The following is a 6,267-nucleotide window of genomic DNA, read 5'->3' as shown; positions in this document are numbered from 1 at the left end:
CCCAGTACCACATAAACAAAAAAAACATTGGAAGTGGTGCTGTGCCTCAAGTGGTAGAATGCTAGCCTTGAGCAAAAAAAGAAAGACAGAAAGAAAGACAAAAAGACAGAAAGAAAGACAGAAAGAAAGACAGAAGGAAAGAAAGAAAGAAAGAAAGAAAGAAAGAAAGAAAGACAGAAAGAAAGACAGAAAGAAAGACAGAAAGAAAGAAAGAAAAGAAAGAAAGAAAGAAAGAAAGAAAGAAAGAAAGAAAGAAAGAAAGAAAGGAAGAAAGGAAGGAAGGAAGGAAGGAAGGAAGGAAGGAAGGAAGGAAGGAAGGAAGGAAGGAAGGAAGGAAGGAAGGAAGGAAGAAAGAAAGAAAGAAAGAAAGCCTTGGGTTTCCCTTATTTGCAATAACTAGTGTATGTCTGAGTCAAGCAGAAAAGATCAGATAAGTTGCTGTTACGGAAATGAACCCTAAGATATGCATTTAAATGTTTTTTTTCTTTCATGTGATTGTTTCTAACACATTAATAAAATTATTTCTTTGTTGTTTTGAATGTCCCTCACCCAGAGTATAACCCTTGCTTTCACTGTACTTGATAATGGTATAATTTGTGGAGGGGAAGTGAAAAATCACATCATTTAAATAGGGATACAGGTGTACCCATTGCAACAATGAGATATGCAAGTTGTTATGTCAAAAACGAACTTTATAACTTTGGTGGGGGGGGTAGGAATGAGGATTGGGTCTGGGGGCAGGTGGAGGATGGGAGAGGGTGGGAAGGGGAACCAAAGGAGGAGGATTCAATGCTTGATAAGAAATGTACTCATCTTGCCCATGTAATTGTAACCCTTCTGTACAGAATGTTCAAAATATAAAAAGAAAAAAATTAGTAAATGCAAATAAAGAATCCATACTTTGAATATATAATTGCTCCTTACAAACTCACACCTAACAATAGTCCCTAATTCATGTGTTTTATTTATAATACTGTGTTAAAAAAAGTTTTGGTCATTAGGTCACAGCAATTAATGCCAGGAATGTGCTTAGATGTCAGGTGAAGATTAATTCTGGAAATTCAAAGATTCCAGGATTTTGTGGGGTCACTACTAATCACAAAGAGAAGGGTAATATAAGTGACATTTGGAAACCTTTTTGGTCAGTGACCGCAACAAAATGCAGAGGCTAATTAATATTTGTGACACAAGAGAAAAAATAACTCCAGATGGAAGGAATAAAAAAAGGCAGAGGCTAATTAATATTTGTGACACAAGAGAAAAAATAACTCCAGATGGAAGGAATAAATGATAGTAACTAAGGTATACGAGAAAATGTTCTACAAAACAATTTTGGTTATTGAAGAACTGGTTTTCAACTAGGCTTATTCCTCATTGCCTTTAGCATTGTAAATCTCTTAGGCTATTTCTTAATCTCTGTGTGATAAATATATCTCTCTCTATGCTGTTCTTTCATACTCGATATCCTTTGCTTTCTAAAAATCTGTCTTTCTATATTTCTCTATGAACATTTCCTGATACTAAATACACCTATACAGATGGTAGAGGATGCTAATGGAGGGGTCCCATAGCTAATGAGGCATTAATGTAATAGAATGGAAAAGGAGGACATATTTATTGCTACCTCAAATTTTCTGAAAAGCTGCAATGGCATCATTTGGTTCAAATTTCCATTGTTTGGTTACATAGTGTCATTCAGTGCACATAAATACAAATATGAGCCAGGTGCTGGTGGTTCACGCCTGTTATACTAGCTAATCAGGATGTTGAGACCAGAGGATTGTGGTTGAAAGCCAGCCTGGTCGGGAAAGCCCATGAGACCCTTATCTTCAATTAAACACCAGAAACCCAGAAGTGGTGCTGTAGCAAAAGTAGTAGAGCACTCAACTTGACCTGAAGAGCTGAAGGACAGCACCCAGGATCAGAGTTCAAGCCCCACGACCAACAAATAAAGTGAAATATGACTTTGTTTCCCCCAAAGAAACGACAAGATTAATAATCTTCCCAAGCAGAAAAATAAATTCCAAAATGATTCAATGCACCTACTTTTGCTATTTACTTTATGGCTTCTTTGCTGGACATATTCTCTACTTTTAAAAATTGTCAAATATTAGCTTTACAAACTTCATCAAATATTAGATGTTTCAAAAGAGAAGTCTATTCAGTTGATGTCACTTAGCTTTCTTACTATCTTAGTTCAAAGCTAACCCAGGCAGGATAGTCTTTCAAACTCATTTCTATTGAACCACCAAAAAAGAACAAGTAGAGTTTTGGCTCAAGCAGTTGAGTACTAGCTTTGGGGGCAGATGGGCAGGAAAGAAAACTGTTCAGGGACAGGGTCCAGCATCTGGATTCAAGCCCCAGAACCAGCACACACTAAACAAACAAGCAAACAAAAAAACCCAGATATTTCTTTGGGACCCTCCTTAAAGGAGTACTCATTTGACAAGAGGCTACTTTTGGTGATCATACTCACTGGATCCTGCTTTTTTGGAATCCTTATTGCTCTGGAGAACTCAGGACCAGACTAAAGAAATTGATAACTGACTCCTGCAAATAGAGATTCATCTCAGGTGTGAAATATCCTTCCATAAGGCAATTTAAAACCTCCATGTCTTTGTTTCTTTGCAGTAGAACACTTTTAAAACAACGTTATTTCCTTTTGTTCTATGATGGCTTTCAAATGGCACATTATTTCTTTTTGTAATACTCTCAACTATAACTTTACAGAAAAGTTTTATATGAGTAAAGAACATACTCAAAAAAGTCCAGGACAGAGTTTCCTTCAAGCCTTGGGATTCTTTTCTTGTACAGTAAAAAGGAAAGCACAAGTTAACTTGAACTTTGTCATTCCTCTATGTTCAATTCCTCTCCTGGGATCAGTTTCCATATCCAGTTTCCGTTACTTCAAGTAAAAATTGATGGTGCTGCTTGAGGTGTAATGAATGTTTTCTGGCTTTACTGAAATAACACAAGGACACCTTTGGAACTGAGGTAACACGTGTTTCAGAGAAAACAGTAGAGAAAATATGAAATTTATATTGCTTATAAATATATTATTCATGCATATATTGAGTTCAAACTTTGTAAGGTCTCTGTAAATTAAAGTGAATTTTAAATGGTAAGAAGTTTCTCAGATCATTCTTTTTGTGAGTATATGTACAGCACATTATTTCCCAAGTGTATATGAGTTAACAGTAAGGGAAACTATAGCAATAATAGGAGAAAGAGAAGTTCTGTGTTAAAATATATGGGTTCAATACACTATAGAAGACTCTACAAATAAGACAACATTGAAACAATAAAGCCAAGTCCAGTATGTAGATGTATGGGAGTGATATAGAGAAAGCATTACTCCTAGGTGGAACACGAAGTATGAGGCCACTCCCTTCCTAAATCACGCTTGCTAATCACACAACTCTGTAGAAAGTAGAATGGAAAGTATAATTCTGGTTCCAATGCAAGTCAGATAAAAGAGCATGGACTTAACTGAAAAAAAAAATCCATTTTGAGAGAACAGGGCTTATACTAGCAATGAACTGCTGGCTAAGAGGATATTTCTTTTTCTTTCCTTATATATTTATTGTTGTTGGTGGTGGTCTTTGCACTTGAACTCTGGGCCTGGACAATGTTCCTCTGCTATTCAGCTCAAGGCTAATGCTCTACCACTTGATCCACAGTGCCACTTCCAGTTTTCGTGTAGTTAATTGCAGAAAAGTGTCTCCGGAACTTTCCTACCCGGGCTGGCTTTGAACCCCAATCCTCAGATCTCACCACCACTCAGCTTACTATCACATTTCTAACAGTGTACACTCAGGATATGTAATGGGTATATTCATCTATCTTTATATGAATTCTTGAGTTAAAAACCTGGGCTACAGCATAGACTTACACTCACAAAAATGTTTATAATTAAAAGTTGATACTCCTAGAGAAATAAAACCTAAGAATGTAAAGGAGTCTGGGAATTTCCCTTTGCATCCAGCTAGGGAAGAAAAGTCTTTGCAACAGTACCTATAATTGAGGATCCAAAACCTGGATTGGAAGAATGGTTCAGGTGATGGAATACCAGTCATGAGCAAGATTGATGAATAAGAGCTTGAGGCTTTTGCATACATACATACAAACATACACATACACACTGAGGCACTTATATGTGCACACACAAATACACAAATGAAACGACTCTCATAAAATGTAGAAAAGTTAGAAAACAATAGAAAATATGTCCTGAGTAACACTAGAATCATGTGATAATTTTTAATATAAGAAAGTCCTCAAATTACATTTTTCAAAAATGTTTGAGAATAGGTAGGGACCAGAGATAGTAAGAGAATCAAGTAATCATTATTAAAGTTATCAGATCCATTGAGGAATGAATCAGAGACCCCGCAGGTGCATGTGAAAATGTTCATATCCTGTGTCAAATGTTAGATAATGTTTGAAAATAGTACAGAAACAGTCTGAGCAGTGTAGGGGTAATATCACTGGAGAAATTCGAATTGCTCATCTGTATCTAGATTAAATAAAACAAGAAACTATGGCAGGGCAATGTGATATAAGCCTAGAATTCTAGCACTCAGACTAAAACAGATTAGAGAGTGGAATTACATAGTGATATCTTCCCTGGACCAGGTAGGATAATTTTGTACTAATAAAACAAACCAAACAAGAAAGGAATACACAGTTGGAAGGTTGGGCTAATTTTGTCATTTTTTGAGAAGTCAAGTTACCTATTGAAATGCAACTCATATATAATCCTCACTTGTGTTTTAAATTCTCTCTCCATTACAGAATATTCTTAGATGCAAAATGACTCATGAATACCTTCTAAAATTTGAGAAATTAAGTAATCATCATTCTGTTGGATTCCAAAGAAATGATGAAGGATTACAAAAGCTTAAGCTGGAGAAATAGCAAAGTTTGTCTAATGTAGGACTTTATAAATGTTGCTAAATTAGAATTGAGATTTAAAATAAATATTTTGGTTTTGTTTGTAATTTCATATTCTATTAGATACTACAAAATTCTTTTCTTTTTTTGTCAGTCATGTGGCCTGAACTCTGGGGCTGCACACTGTCCCTCAGCTATTCAGCTCAAGGCTAGTGCTCAACCAATTGAGCCACAGCACCACTTGCGGGTTTTTTTTTTTTTTTTTTTTGCTTATGTAGTGCCGAGGAATCGAACCCAGGGCCTCATGCATGTAAGGCAAGCAGTCTACCACTAAGCCACCTTCCCAGCCCCAAAATTATTTTTAAGTAGAAGGTTTAATTGACAAATTCACAAATGATTCTTGCAGTCTACTTGCCTAGACTATTCTTTCAAGAAAGAGATAATTAGAAATTAGTTAATAGATAATTCCAACCATTCATGTATTAAATGATAATGTGAATAATGTAGACAGAGTTGCCAAGAAATGGATGATATTAATTTATAAATTTAGAAAAAGCAATTTTTTGAGGCTTTGGTATAACATAGTATGAGGAGAATAATTGTGTGACATCTTCTTTCTTCCACCAATGTAACACAGGAAGCAATTTCCTTAATTATGTTCCTCTGTATACAATGAGAAAAATGCTAGGTTTGGGGTTTGTTTTCATTTTTGTTTTTGTTTTATTGGTTTGTCCTAGTGCTTGAATTCTGGGCCTAAATACTGTCTCTGAGCCTGTTTATGCTCAAGGCTTGTGCCCTACCACTTCAATCTCAGTGCCACTTCTGTCTGGCTTTTGCTGAGAAGTTTATTGGAGATAAACATCTAAGGAACCTTCCTGCCTGGGTGTGCTTTGAACTGTAACATTGCGCACTTAGCATCCTGAATATCTATGATAGTTTAAAAAAGTATAAATATGAATAATATTTGCAAATGTTCTGATCTCAACAATACCAGTGGGGGAAAATGATGCAACCCAATTTATTGTGATGTTCTTTCGAGAAAATGGAAGGCATCACATTAGCAGAGGTGTAGTATTTTTTCACAATAGAGATAAGCTATTTGTGATGTAAGTTAAGGGAATTTTGACGTGCACCCTACACCTTGGAAACTGTTGGGCTAGGATGACTTTATGGCATAAATCTTCGGATTAATGGTCATAGAAATAATAGCTTACTCTGATAAGCAATTGCTTACTCTTGAAGAATTAGTTATTACAGATGCTTCATAGTTTTATCCTTTACCAGAATGTGGCTATTTTTCTGTTTACTTCTCAATCTGTAGCAACCCATTGGAATATGAATCTACTGCAGAATTACATAACATGCAAACAGGTA

The sequence above is a fragment of the Dipodomys spectabilis genome, unplaced genomic scaffold (assembly GCF_019054845.1).
Source record: "Dipodomys spectabilis isolate Male_0828 unplaced genomic scaffold, ASM1905484v1 ptg000513l, whole genome shotgun sequence".
Lineage (NCBI taxonomy): Eukaryota > Metazoa > Chordata > Mammalia > Rodentia > Heteromyidae > Dipodomys > Dipodomys spectabilis.
Note: the sequence above shows the minus strand (reverse complement) of the source record.